The sequence below is a fragment of the Oncorhynchus tshawytscha genome, linkage group LG15 (genome assembly GCF_018296145.1).
Source record: "Oncorhynchus tshawytscha isolate Ot180627B linkage group LG15, Otsh_v2.0, whole genome shotgun sequence".
In the NCBI taxonomy this organism is placed as follows: domain Eukaryota; kingdom Metazoa; phylum Chordata; class Actinopteri; order Salmoniformes; family Salmonidae; genus Oncorhynchus; species Oncorhynchus tshawytscha.
This window is the reverse complement of record NC_056443.1, coordinates 27472548-27486356: the sequence shown is the minus strand read 5'-3', so window position 1 is coordinate 27486356 and position 13809 is coordinate 27472548. Positions and strand designations below refer to the sequence as shown.

The window sequence follows — 13809 nt, the reverse complement described above, 5'->3', positions numbered from 1 at the left end:
CTCAATCTTTTCTTTTAATTGGCCTGTCTGAGATATGGCTTTTTCTTTGCAACTCTGTCTATCTCCTGGGAAATTTTCTTCACACTTACAACCTCATGCTAATCGGTGGACGGGACACCAATCCCAAATTAGTTTTAATAAGCTTCTTGATATGCCACACCTGTCAGGTGGATGGATTATCTTGGCAAAGTATACATGCTCACTAAAAAGGAATTTAAACAAATTTGTGCACAACATTTTAGAGAAATAAGCTATTTGTGCGTGTGGTAAATTTCTGGCATGTTTTATTTCAGCACTTTACAGCGTTTTATATTTCTATTTAGTGTAGTAATCATAAGGAATTCAAGGAGTGCTCTGCTCCTCCTCTAGTATGGCATTTATGTTGTACCAGCCACAGAGACATGTACAGGCGGCTCTGTTCACAAGTAGGCACTTTCACACTGTAAGGTACATTGTAAGTGCACTGAGTTTAGGTCTCAGCCATTTGCAAAGTGCCTGTTTGTTCTGAAGTAGGCTACATTTAGAATTTTGCCAGTTTTCTCCTAAAGTTTAAGACGGTGTACTTGGCAAAAAAAATCTGTTATTCTGAGATATTGTATTATTAATGCAACATAGAACTACGAGTGTAAAGGGTTATGTGCTCCTGATCCTGTAGGTGACCTATTGTTGTGCCCACACAGCCAGTTATGAGTAGAGTTAGCTGGGCATGATGTCTCACGGAAGCACACAGATTTTCCAGGTGGGTGAGGCTACAGTATGTGCTCTTAGGCACGAAAGTCAAACTCAAAGACATTGTTCTTCCTGTGTGTTCTGTAATGGACCGATGTAGTGATGGACAAACGTTGAATATACACACACCAGCAGACACGCATACGATGAAACCGGCAGACCCCATGTTATGGATGTGCCAATATAATCATCTTTGGCTTAGTTTGGAGTTGAGACAGTGTCCCACAGTGAGAGTGTGAAACAGTAGTGGAGAAGATGGATATTTGCCGAGCCAATTGTGCCTGAGACTGACCCAGAGGTAATCTGAGACCTCCACAGCACTGAGGAAACTCGGAGGGGGAAATTGGCCGGATCTGGTCCTAAACGTGTGTGTGTGTGTGTGTGTGTGTTAGCAGGAAGAATGTTATGGGGCTGCTGCTGGCCCACTTTCTCTGTTGAACAGTCAAGCCTTAGTTAGGGGTGGAGTCAGAAAGTCAGGCCAATGATAGAACCCCCTTCATCTCACACACAAACACGCACACACCAGCTGTAGTTGGTCTATTCATTGTTATACGCTAGCTGCTCTCACGTCTCAATCATATGTCAAAATATAATCAATCTATTTGTCACATGCTTCCGTAAACAACAGGTGTACACTGTCAGTGAAATACTTACTTACAGGTCCTTTTCCAACAATGTAGAGTTAAAGATGAACAAAAAATTGAAATAGTAGCACAAGGAATAAATACACACTGAAAAAACGAGTAAAAATGGCTATTTACAGGGAGTACCAGTACCGAGCCGATGTGCTGACTACGAGGTAATTGAGGAATATATGTACATTGTAATGTGTGCGCTGGGAATCGGGAGTGAATACATTTAATGAATGAACAAAACATAATGCAAAACAAGGAACACGAACAACGCACAGACATGAAACAGAAACGCCTGGGGAAGGAACCAAAGGGAGTGACATATATAGGGCAGGTAATCAAGGAGGTGATGGAATCCAGGTGAGTGTCATTATGCGCTGATGCGCGTAATGCTGGTGACAGGTGTGCGACATAACAAGCAGCCTGGTGACCTAGAGGCCAGAGAGGGAGCACACATGACAGTACCCCCTCCCCGACGCGCGGCCCCAGCCAAAGGATGCTGACCAAAATGACGATCCCGGGGATCAGGAGCGGATCGGTCACATCTGCTGAAGCGCGGGAACCTGTCGATCCGGCTAAGGAGCGGGAGCATGGCGACCAAGAGTGCCAGAGAGAGAGCATACGTGACAGTACCCCCTCCCCGGCATGTGGCTCCAGCCGCAGGACGCCAACCAAAGGGACAATCCCGGGGATCAGGAGCGGACCGGTTGCCTCCGCTGAGGCGCAGAAACCTGACGAACTGGCTGAAGCGTGAGAGCCCGATGATCCGGCCGAAAACTCCACGGTTGCTTCGGCTGAGGCACAGGAACCTGTACACCCAGCTGAGGCATGGGAGCCCATCGAGCCAGCCGAGGCATGGAAGTCCAACAAACCGGCTGAGGCCTCCCAGGTAGCTCAGACACCCGGACCCGACATCACCTCCAACACAAAAATAAATAAATGACTCCCTGATGCTTCCCTTAGGTGAGGTGTTATTCTGTAACGTGTGCGCTGGGAGTCAGGAAGCACATTCAGGGAGTGAATACGTTTAATGAATGAACGAAACATAATAGAAAACACGAACAATGCACAGACAATAACGCCTGGGGATGGAGGTGTGCGCGATAACGAGCAGCCTGGTGACCTAGAGGTCAGAGAGGGAGCCCACGTGACATACAAATAGGTAGGGCTGACTAGACAATCATCAAATCAAATCAAATGTATTTATATAGCCCTTCGTACATCAGCTGATATCTCAAAGTGCTGTACAGAAACCCAGCCTAAAACCCCAAACAGCAAGCAATGCAGGTGTAGAAGCACGGTGGCTAGGAAAAACTCCCTAGAAAGGCCAAAACCTAGGAAGAAACCTAGAGAGGAACCAGGCTATGTGGGGTGGCCAGTCCTCTTCTGGCTGTGCCTGGTGGAGATTATAACAGAACATGGCCAAGATGTACAAATGTTCATAAATGACCAGCATGGTCGTATAATAATAATAATAATAATAATAATAATAATAATAATAATAATAAGGCAGAACAGTTGAAACTGGAGCAGCAGCACGGTCAGGTGGCCTGGGGACAGCAAGGAGTCATCATGTCAGGTAGTCCTGGGGCATGGTCCTAGGGCTATGGTCCAAGGACAACGTTGACCCTTACAACCTAACTAGACATTTGGGTTTATTATTAACATATATATTTTTTTTTTGATGAAATTGAGAGCACTATGGTTAAAAAACCCAAGTCCATACCAGTTCGGCTGTAGATACAGTGCCTTCAGAATACTCCTTGACTTATTCCAAATGTTGTTGTTACTACCTGAATTCAAATAGATTAAAACATTTTTATCACCCATCTACACTCAATACCCCATAATGACAAAGTGAAAACATGTTTTTAGACATTTATTGAAAATGAAATAGAGATGTCGAATTTGCATACAGTACCAGTCAAAAGTTTGGACACACCTACTTATTCAAGTTTTTTATTTAAAAAAGAACAGTTTTCTACATTGAAATAATACATGGACTCGTGTAGTTACCAAAGAAGTGTTAAACAAATTATTTTAGATTCTATATTTTAGATTCCCACATATGCTGAGCATTTGTTGGCTGCTTTTCCTTCACTCTGCGTACCAACTCATTCCTAACCATCTCAATTAAGTTGAGGTCGGGTGATTGTGGAGGTCAGGTCATCTGATGCAGCACCATCACTCTCCTTCTTGGTCAAATAGCCCGTACACAGGTTGGAGGTGTGTTGGGTCATTGTCCTGTTGAAAAACAGGTGATAGTCCCACTAAGCGCAAACCAGATGGGATGGCGTATCACTGCAGAATGCTGTGGTAGCCTTGCTGGTTAAGTGTGCCTTGAATTCTAAATAAATCACTGACCGTGTCTCCAGCAAAGCACCATTACACCACCTCCTCCTGCTTCACGGTGGGAACCACACATACGGAGATCATCCGTTCACCTACTCTGCGTCTCACAAAGACACGGCAGTTGGAACCAAAAATCTCAAATTTGAGACTCATCAGACCAAAGGACAGATTTCTACCAGTCTAATCACCATTGCTTATGTTTCTTGGCCCAAGCAAGTCTCTTCTTATTGGTGTCCTTTAGTAGTGGTTTCTTTGCAGCAATTCGACCATGAAAGCCTGAATCATGCAGTCTCCTCTGAACAGTTTATCTTGAGATGTCTGTTACTTGAACTCTGCGAAGCATTTATTTTGGGCTGCAAGATAAGGTGCAGTTAACTCTAATTAAACGTATCCTCTGCAGCGGAGATAACTCTGGGTCTTCCTTCCCAGTGGCGGTACTTATGAAAGCCAGTTTCATCATAGCGCTTGATGGTTTTTGCGACTGTACTTGGAAAAAAGTTATTGAAATTCTCTGGATTTACTGACCTTCATGTCTTAAGGTAATGATGGACTGTCGTTTCTCTTTGCTTATTTGAGCTGTTCTTGACATACAGTTGAAGTTGGAAGTTTACATACACTTAGGTTGGAATCATTTAAACTAGTTGTTCAACCACTACACACATTTCTTGTTAACAAACTATAGTTTTTGGCAAGTTGGTTAGGACAGCTAGTTTGCGCATGACACAAGTACATTTTCCAACAATTGTTTACAGACAGATTATTTCACGTATAATTCACACTGACAATATTCCAGTGGGTCAGAAGTTTACATACACTAAGTTGACTACCTTTAAGCCTTTAAACAGCTAGGAAATTCCAGAAAACTATGTCATGGCTTCTGATAGGCAAATTGACATCATTTGAGTCAATTGGAGGTCTATCTGTGGATGTATTTCAAGGCCTAGCTTCAAACTCAGTGCCTATTTTCTTGACATCATGGACAAATCAAAAGAAATCAGCCAAGACCTCAGAAAAACAATTGTAGCCCTCTACAATTCTGGTTCATCATTGGGTGCAATTTCCAAATGCCTGAAGGTACAATGATCATCTGTACAAACAATAGTACGCAAGTATAAACACCACGGGACCACGCAGGTGTCATACCGCCCAGGAAGGTGACGCGTTCTGTCTCCTAGAGATGAACATACTTTGGTGCGAAAAGTGCACATCAATCCCAGAACAACAGCAAAAGACCATGTGAAGATGCTGGAGGAAACAGGTACAAAAGTATCTATATCCACAGTAAAATGAGTCCTATATCGACATAACCTGAAAGGCCGCTCAGCAAAACTGCCATAGAAAAGCCAGATTACGGTTTGCAACTGCACATGAGGACAAAGATCATACTTTTTGGAGAAATGTCCTCTGGTCTGATGAAACAAAAATAGCACTGTTTGGCCATAATGACCATTGTTATGCTTGGAGGAAAAAGGGGGAGGCTTGCAAGCCGACATACACCATCCCAACCTTGAAGCACGGGGGTAGCAGCATCATGTTATGGGGGTGTTTTGCTGCAGGAGGGACTGGTGCACTTCACAAAATAGATGGCATCATGAGAATGGAAAATGATGTGGATATATTGAAGCAACATCTCAAGACTTTAGTCAGGAAGTTAAAGCTTGGTCTTAAATGGGTCTTCCAAGTGGACAATGACCCCAAGCATACGTCCAAAGTTGTGGCAAAATGGCTTAAGGACAACAAAGTCAAGGTATTGGAGTGGCCATCACAAAGCTCTGACCTCAAACCTATAGCAAATTTGTGGGCAGAACTGAAAAAGCGTGTGCGAACAAGGAGGCCTAGAAACCTGACTCCGTTACACCAGCTCTGTCAGGAGGAATGGGCCAAAATTCACCCAAATTATTGTAGGAAGATTGTGGAAGGCTACCCAAAACATTTGACCCAAGTTAAACTATTTAAAGGCAATGCTACCAAATACTAATTGAGTGTATGTAAACTTCTGACCTACTTGGAATGTGATGAAATAAATAAAAGCTGAAATAAACAATTCTCTCCACTATTATGCTGACATTTCACATTCTTAAAATAAAGTGGTGATCCTAACTGATCTAAGACAGGAAATGTTTACTAGGATTAAATGTCAGGAATTGTGAAAAACTGAGTTTAAATGTATTTGGCTCAGGTGTATGTAAACTTCCGACTTCAACTGTAATATGGACTTGGTCTTTTACCAAATAGGGCTATCTTTTGTATACCAACCCTACCTTGTCACAACACAACTGATTGGCTCAAACGCATTAAGAAGGAAAGAAATTCCACAAATTAACTTTTAACAATACACACCTGTTAATTGAAATGCATTCCAGGTGACTACCTCATGAAGCTGGTTGAGAGAATTCCAAGAGTGTGCAAAGCTGTCATCAAGGCAACGGGTGGCTACTTTGAAGAATCTCAAATATAAAATATATTTGGATTTGTTTAGCACTTTTTTTGTTACTACATGATTCCATATGTGTTATTTCATAGTTTTGATGTCTTCACTATTATTCTACACTGTAGAAAATAAAGAAAAACCCTTGAATGAGTAGGTGTGTCCAAACTTTTGACTGGTGCTGTACGTATTCACACTCCTGAGTCAATACTTTGTAAAATAACCTTTGGCAGAGATTACAGCTGTAAGTCTCTGTGTAAGTCTGAAGTGTTTTTCCACACCTGGATAGTGCAACATAACATATTATTATTTTCAAAATTCCTCAAGCTTTTTCAAATAGGTTATTAATCATTGCTGAACAACCTTTTTCAGGTCTTGCCATAGATTTTCAAGTAGATTTAAGTCAAAACTATAACTCAGCCACTCAGGAACATTCACTGTCTTCTTGGTAAGCAACTCCAGTGTAAAATTGGCTTTGTGTTTTAGGTTATTGTCCTGCTGAAAGGTGAGTATTCATGTCCTAGTGTCTGGTGGAAAGCACACTGAACCAGGTTTTTCTCTAGGAATTAGCCTGTTCTTAGCTCCATTCCATGTATTTTGTATCCCGAAAAACTCCCCAGTCCTTATCGATTACAGGCATACCCATAACATGATGCAGTTACCCCTATGCTTGAAAATGTGGAGAGTGGTACTCAGTAATTTGTTGCATTGGATTTGCCACAAACACAATCCTTTGTTTTCATGACACATTTTGTGTAGTATTACTTTAGTGCCTTGTTGCAAACAGGATGCATGTTTTGGAATACAGGCTTCCTTCTTTTCACTCTGTCATTTAGGTTAGTATTGTAGAGTAACTACAATGTTGTTGATCCTTCCTCAGTTTTCTCCTTTCACAGCTATTAAACTCTGTAACTGTTTTAAAGTCACCATTGGCCTCATGGTGAAATCCCTGAGTGGTTTCTTTCCTCTCTGGCAACTGAGTTAGGAAGAACACCTGTAAATGTGTAGTGACTGGGTGAATTGAAACATCATCCAACGTGTAATTAATAACTTCACCATGCTCAAAGGGATATTCAATGTCTGCTTTTTTACATGTTTACCCATCCACCAATCGTGCCTTTCTTTGCGAGGCATTGGAAAACCTCCCTGGGCTTTGTGGTTGAATCGGTGTTTGAAATGTACCGCTCAACTGAGGGACCTTACAGAACTGAATTTGTGGGGTACAGAGATGAGTTAGTCATTAAAAATCCTGTTAAACACTATTATTGCAACTTCTTATGTGACTTAAGCACATTTTTACTCCTGAATGTATTTAGGATTGCCATAACAAAGGGCTTGAATACCTATTGACTCAACATTGTGTGTAGACCAGTGACTCGTCTCTCCTTTTCCTTTAGTCCACGATCAGCTCCTTTGTCTTGCTGATGTTGAGGGAGAGGTTGTTGTCCTGGCACCACACTGCCAGGTCTCTGAACTCCTCCCTATAGGCTGCCACATCGTTGTTGGTCATCAGTCCTACCACCGTTGTGTCGTCAGCAAACTTGATGATGGTGTTGGAGTCATGCATGACCACGCAGTGTTAGGTGAACAGGGAGTACAGGAGCGGACTAAGCACACACTCCGGAGTGGCCCCCGTGTTGCCTACACTCACCGCCTGGGGTTTCCCGTCAGCCTTTCAAAGTATTTCATAGCTATAGATGTGAGTGCTACAGGGTGATAGTCATTTAGGCAGGTTACCTTGCCTTTCTTGGGCACGGGGACTATGGTGATCTGCTTGAAAGAAGTTGGTATTACAGTGAAGACACTTGCCAGCTGGTTAGCGCATGCTCTGAGTACACGTCCTGGTATTCCGTCTGCAAATGTTAACCTGTAACCTTTTTAATGCTGTGGGCTAAATCGGGGTCACACAGAGTGTTTCTTAGTAGTGTGAAACAAATCTGCATTGAAACAAAAGTATACACCTCACACACATGGTTATGGGCTTGAAAAAATAAGAAACTTATACCATGTCAGATATAGTATTCAGTTTTCAGTTTGCATCCCAATATTACACGTTATATACTGAAATATAACAAAAGCGTTTGACTAGAAACACCAGATTTTCGGAGTGTTTTCGAACTAATGTTTATTGACTTCTTTGGGACTGGGGGGCAGAATTGAGTAGCTTGGATAAAAAGGCAACCAGAGTAAACTGCCTACTACTCAGGCCCAAAAGCTAGAATATGCATGTAATTAGTAGATTTGGATAGAAAACACTCTGAAGTTTCTAAAACTGTGTGAATGATGTCTGTGAGTATAACAGAACTCATATGGCAGGCAGAAACCTGAGAAAATATCCAACCAGGAAGTGGGAAATATGAGGTTTGTAGTTTTTCAAGTCATTGCCTATCGAATATACAGTGTCTATGGGGTCATATTGCACTTCATAAGGCTTCCACTAGATGTCAACAGTCTTTAGAACCTTGTTTGAGGTTTCTACTGTGAAGGAGGAGAGAATGAGGGCTGTTCCAACCAGAGGTCTGGCAGAGTGCCATGAGTTGATCACGCGCGCCCCCGTGAGAGTTAGCTGCGTTCCATTGCATTTCTAAAGACAAAGGAATTCTCCAGTTGGAACATTATTGAAGATTTATGATAAAAACATCCTAAAGATTGATTCTATACATCGTTTGACATGTTTCTACAAACTGCAATAGAACTTTTTTGCCATTTCGTCTGAACAATGGATTGTGCATTATGCATTTGGATTACTGGGCTAAACATGCGAACAAAAAGGAGGTATTTGGACATAAATGATGGAGTTTATCGAACAAAACAAACATTTATTGTGGAACTGGGATTCCTGGGAGTACATTCTGATCAAGATCATCAAAGGTAAGTGACTATTTATAACGCTATTTCTGACTTTTCTGACACCTCTCCTCCTTTGGAAAATGGCTGGATGTTTTTCTGTGACTAGCGCTGACCTAACATAATCGCAAGGTATGCTTTCGCCGTAAAGCATTTTTGAAATCTGACTGAGGAGAAGTTTATCTATATTTCCATGCATGACACTTGCATCTTTTATCAATGTTTATTATGAGTATTTCTGTAATTTGATGTGGCTCTCTGCACTTTCACCAGATGTTTGTTTGAGACAATGCATATTGATCATAACACACCAATTTCAAATGAGGTTTTGGGACATAAAGATGAACTTTATCGAACACATTTATTGTATAACATGAAGTCCTGTGAGTGCCATCTGATGAAGATCATCAAAGGTTAGTGATTAATTTAATCGCTATTTCTAATTTTTGTGAGCCCCCTCCTTGGCTGGAATATGGCTATATGGTTTTCTGTGACTAGGTGCTGACCTAACATAATCGTTTGGTGTGCTTTCGCTGTAAAGCCTATTTGAAATCGGACACGGTGGCTGGATTTACAAGAAGTTTATCTTTAAAATGGTGTAAAATACTTGTATGTTTGAGGAATTTTAATTATGGGATTTCTGTTGTTTTGAATTGGCGCCATGCAATTTCACTGGCTGTTGGCGAGGTGGGACGCTAACGTCCCACATATCCCAGAGAAGTTAATTATGAAATTATGAAAAATATTAACAGTCCACCCATGAGGCCACTAGATCATTTAACTGCAGGAAAGGGCTACAGGTATTACTCCTATCAGCTACAGACAGGCAGATCACACAGCTCTGTGCTCTCATGCATGGTTCAGTGTTGCTTGCCTCGAAGCGAGTATAGAAAGCATTTAGCTTGCCTGGTAGGCTCACGTCGCTGGGTAGCATGCAGCTGGGTTTCCATTTGTAATCCGTGATAGTTTGCAAGCCCTGCCACATCCGTCCAGCGTCAGAGGCGGCCTAGTAGGATTCTAATCTTAGTCCTGTATTGATGCTTTGCCTGATGTCTAGTCGGAGGTCGTAGCAGGATTTCTTATGAGCATCCGGATTAGTGTCCTGCTCCTTGCAAGCGGTAGCCCTTGCCGTTAGTTCAGTGTGGATGTTGCCTATAATCTTTTTTTAAATTTCACCTTTTATTTAACTAGGTAAGCTAGTTGAGAACAAGTTCTCATTTACAACTGCGACCGTAACAAGATAAAGCAAACAACAACACAGAGTTGCACATGGAATAAACAAGCGTGAAGTCAATAACACAATAGAATTTTAAAAAGTCTACATACAGTGTGTGCAAATGGCGTGAGGAGGTAAAGCAATAAATAGGCCATAGTAGCAAGTAATTACTATTTAGCAAATTAACACGAGTGATAGATGAGCAGAAGATGATGGTGTGTAAGTAGTGATACTGGTGTGCAAAAGAGCAGCAAAGTAAATAAAAACAATATGGGGATGAGGTAGGTAGATTGGGTAGGCTATTTACAGATGGAATATGTACAGCTGCAGTGATCGGCTAAAGGCTAGCAAAACTGGCCGTCTAGCTCTTTGGGGACAGAGAATAAAAGGAGCAGATGGGCGTGGTAGAATAGATTCAGGGAATAATGTGCAGACAGGGGTATGGTGGGGTGCGGGTACAGTGGAGGTAAGCCCAGGCACTGAGTGATGATAAGAGAGGTTGCATCTCTGGACACGCTGGTTATACTGGGTGAGGTCACCGCATGTGTGGGAGGTGGGACAAAGGCGGTATCTGAGGCATGTACATTGGGACTAGGGGCTCCACAGTAAACTAAAACAATAAATCCTAAACAACAGTATACAAGGCATATTGACATTTGAGTGAGGCATAAAGCGAGGCATAAAGCAATTACAGGTGTTGATTGGGATAACTAGCTTAGACAACGACGGGCAAGACAACAACAGCTAATCAGCTAAGACAACAACAGGTAAAATGTTGATGAATGGGCAGAGAGGGTCGGTTAACTAAACACAGGGCCTGAGTTTGGGGCCAGGGCCAACAGATAAACAAAGGTAAACAAAGTGGAGTACCGTGATAAATGAACAGTCCAGCAGGCATCAGCTATGTAGCCAAGTGATCATAGGGTCCAGTGAACAGCAATTGATGGAACAGGGAAGCCACGGGGTAGTCATTGCTACGCTAGCACACGGGAGACACAGCGTTTTAAAGTTAGCAGGCCGGGGTAGGTAGAAGCGTCTGCTCCGACGTCCGGCAAAGGCCGGTTGAAGGCACAGCTGATGGAATTACGTCTGCGGACCAGTCGTGGTGGTACGGCGGGGCGCCGTGTTGACGAAGGGACCCGGGCCAGATGGCGAAAGAGGTGTTGTGGTAATTTAGTTTGCGAGCCGGGAGATGCGCCTGGCTCAGGGCTAGCTTCGGGGCTGGGTCACTCAGTGGCAGCTAGCTAGCTGTGATGATTAATGGTCCAGAGTTTACGGTAGGTATCCGGCGTTGTGGAGAAAAACAGTCCGAGGCTGGCAGGTATTATCCAGGCTAAAAAACAGCTGGTGCCTGAGCAGAGGGTAAAGGCCGCTAGCAGTGGCTAACAATGACTAAATAGCTAGTAGCTAATTAGCTGGCTAGCTTCTGATGAAAGTTTTGGCTATAAAGTTTTTTTATTAAATAGCGGATCCATGTCACATTGAGTGAGGCGGGTTACCGGACAGTATATTTCATTTCAACATGGAGAAAGAGATTGAAAAATAAATTGGAATATATACGAAAAATACAAAAAGTAAAGGAGAGGACGACAAACCACGTCTGCACTGCTATGCTATCTTGGAATAAATGGCTTCTGGTTGGGGTATGTACTTAAGGTCAATGTGGAGGGCGACATTGTCAATGCACTTATTAATGAAGCCGGTATAACCAGTATATACAAATGTATAGAATTTATTACACGAGACAAAATTCACAAATTCTACAGCAAGTGTAAAACTAACAATGACTCAATAATCCATGCCTTCTAGGAATGCTATAAAGTCCAAAAGTTATGGGCGGAGTTAGAAAGTTTGCTGTCAGAAGTATTACAATGTAAATGTACTTTTAATCCACCTGTCTGCATATTTCAAGACATGGTTTATGAGGGTGCAGTGAGATGAGATACCCGATGGGTTGGATGATACTTTTCTCGTCAATCATCTTGAAAATACATCAAACTTTAAATCAACCAATCCTCCATCGAATGGAAAGGTCAAATTATTTTATTATCTAAATGTTATAAGTGCGTTGGTGACATAGACAAACAAAATGGTGCAGGTTGAGGCCATGCAGGCGATGGAGATAGGTGGGTCTGGACAGGGGTGACGTTGTGGATGTTTGTGTGTTTGTCTGTATGTTGTCATTTGTATGTGAATGTTTTGTATTGTTCAAAAAATATATAATAAAATACAATCTTACAAAAAACATTTATGGAGCCGGTGACTGATGTTGTAAACTCTTCAATGTTAACGGATAAATCCCCGAACATATTCCAGTCTGTGGTAGCGAACCAGTCCTGTAGTTTAGCATCCACTTCATCTTACCACTTCTGTATTGAACGCATCACTGGTACTTCCTGTTTGAGTTTGCTTGTTAGCAGGAAGCAGAAGGATGGAGTTATGGTCTGATTTGCCAAAGGGAGGGTGAGGGAGGGCCTCAAGTCGCACAGGTGACATGCTGGTAAAAAATTATGTAAAACGGATTTCAGTTTCCCCGCATTAAAATCACCGTCCACAAGAAAACAAATATTAACACTCCTCCCTGGGTCATAGGCTATGAATTCTACACCTGTACAACAGGGTCATTTTCAGCCCGCACCAAACGGGGGAAAAAACATTTTGAAACTGAAGAAGTACTACTTGAACTTCACCAATAGGAAAATCTGTTTTAATTTTCTGGGTTCTCAATGTTTTCCCTTTTTTGCCTAATGAACACGTCCCAGAGTTGGAGGTTCCTGGTTACCCCCTCATGGTGGTCTCACCTCCTTAACGGTGAGCCTTTGTGCCACTCATCTCCCCCCAACCCCCACCCCTTACTGATCCCTCATTAAATGTCAACAGATGCAGCTGTCTCCCTCTGAGTAATTACCCACATGCCCCTATGGTGGCGTGCACACACACACACACACACACACACACACACACACACACACACACACACACACACACACACACACACACATGCATGGAAGCTGCATACTGTATACTTGTGGTTATTGTCTCTCATGGTTCACTATAACTCACTATTGATCTATTTCTCCTTTGTCTTTCATTCACATGCATGCGCACCTCACACACACACACACGCACAGGCACACGCGCGCACACACACACACACACAGGGCCAGCTCCACGAATAAGCAACTGGAAAATAAATAAATGAACAGAATCAAAACCAAGAACGAAAGTGATCTATACTGTTCTGGAACAGAACAATTATTTTAAAAGCATGGGAACAGGTTAATAGCGTTCTTTTACATTCCGTGCATTTTTTTTCAGAAACGCTCTCTACAAAATTCTTGCAACCAATAGAATGGTATATATATATATATATATATATATATATATATGCAGATTTTGCTGCGAAGAGACAGAGTCATTAGATCATTTATTTTGGTACTGTCCATATATAGCTTGTTTTTGGTCACAGGTCCAAGAATGGCTGAAGAATTGCAACATTTACCTGTTGCTAACATTGCAGATAGCAATACAAGGTGATTTGAAAACTCATAGTCAATCAATCAATAATATAATACTTTTAGCAAAAAATGTTTACCTTTAATTTA

At 42.1% G+C, this 13809-nt stretch overlaps 1 protein-coding gene across 1 annotated transcript in view; it reads left to right on the top strand.

Moving 5' to 3' along the window:
• Positions 1-13809, top strand: part of LOC112214774 (serine/threonine-protein phosphatase PP1-beta catalytic subunit) — a 42557-nt gene that overhangs the window by 3447 nt on the left and 25301 nt on the right. The gene's annotated exons all lie outside the window — the stretch shown is intronic.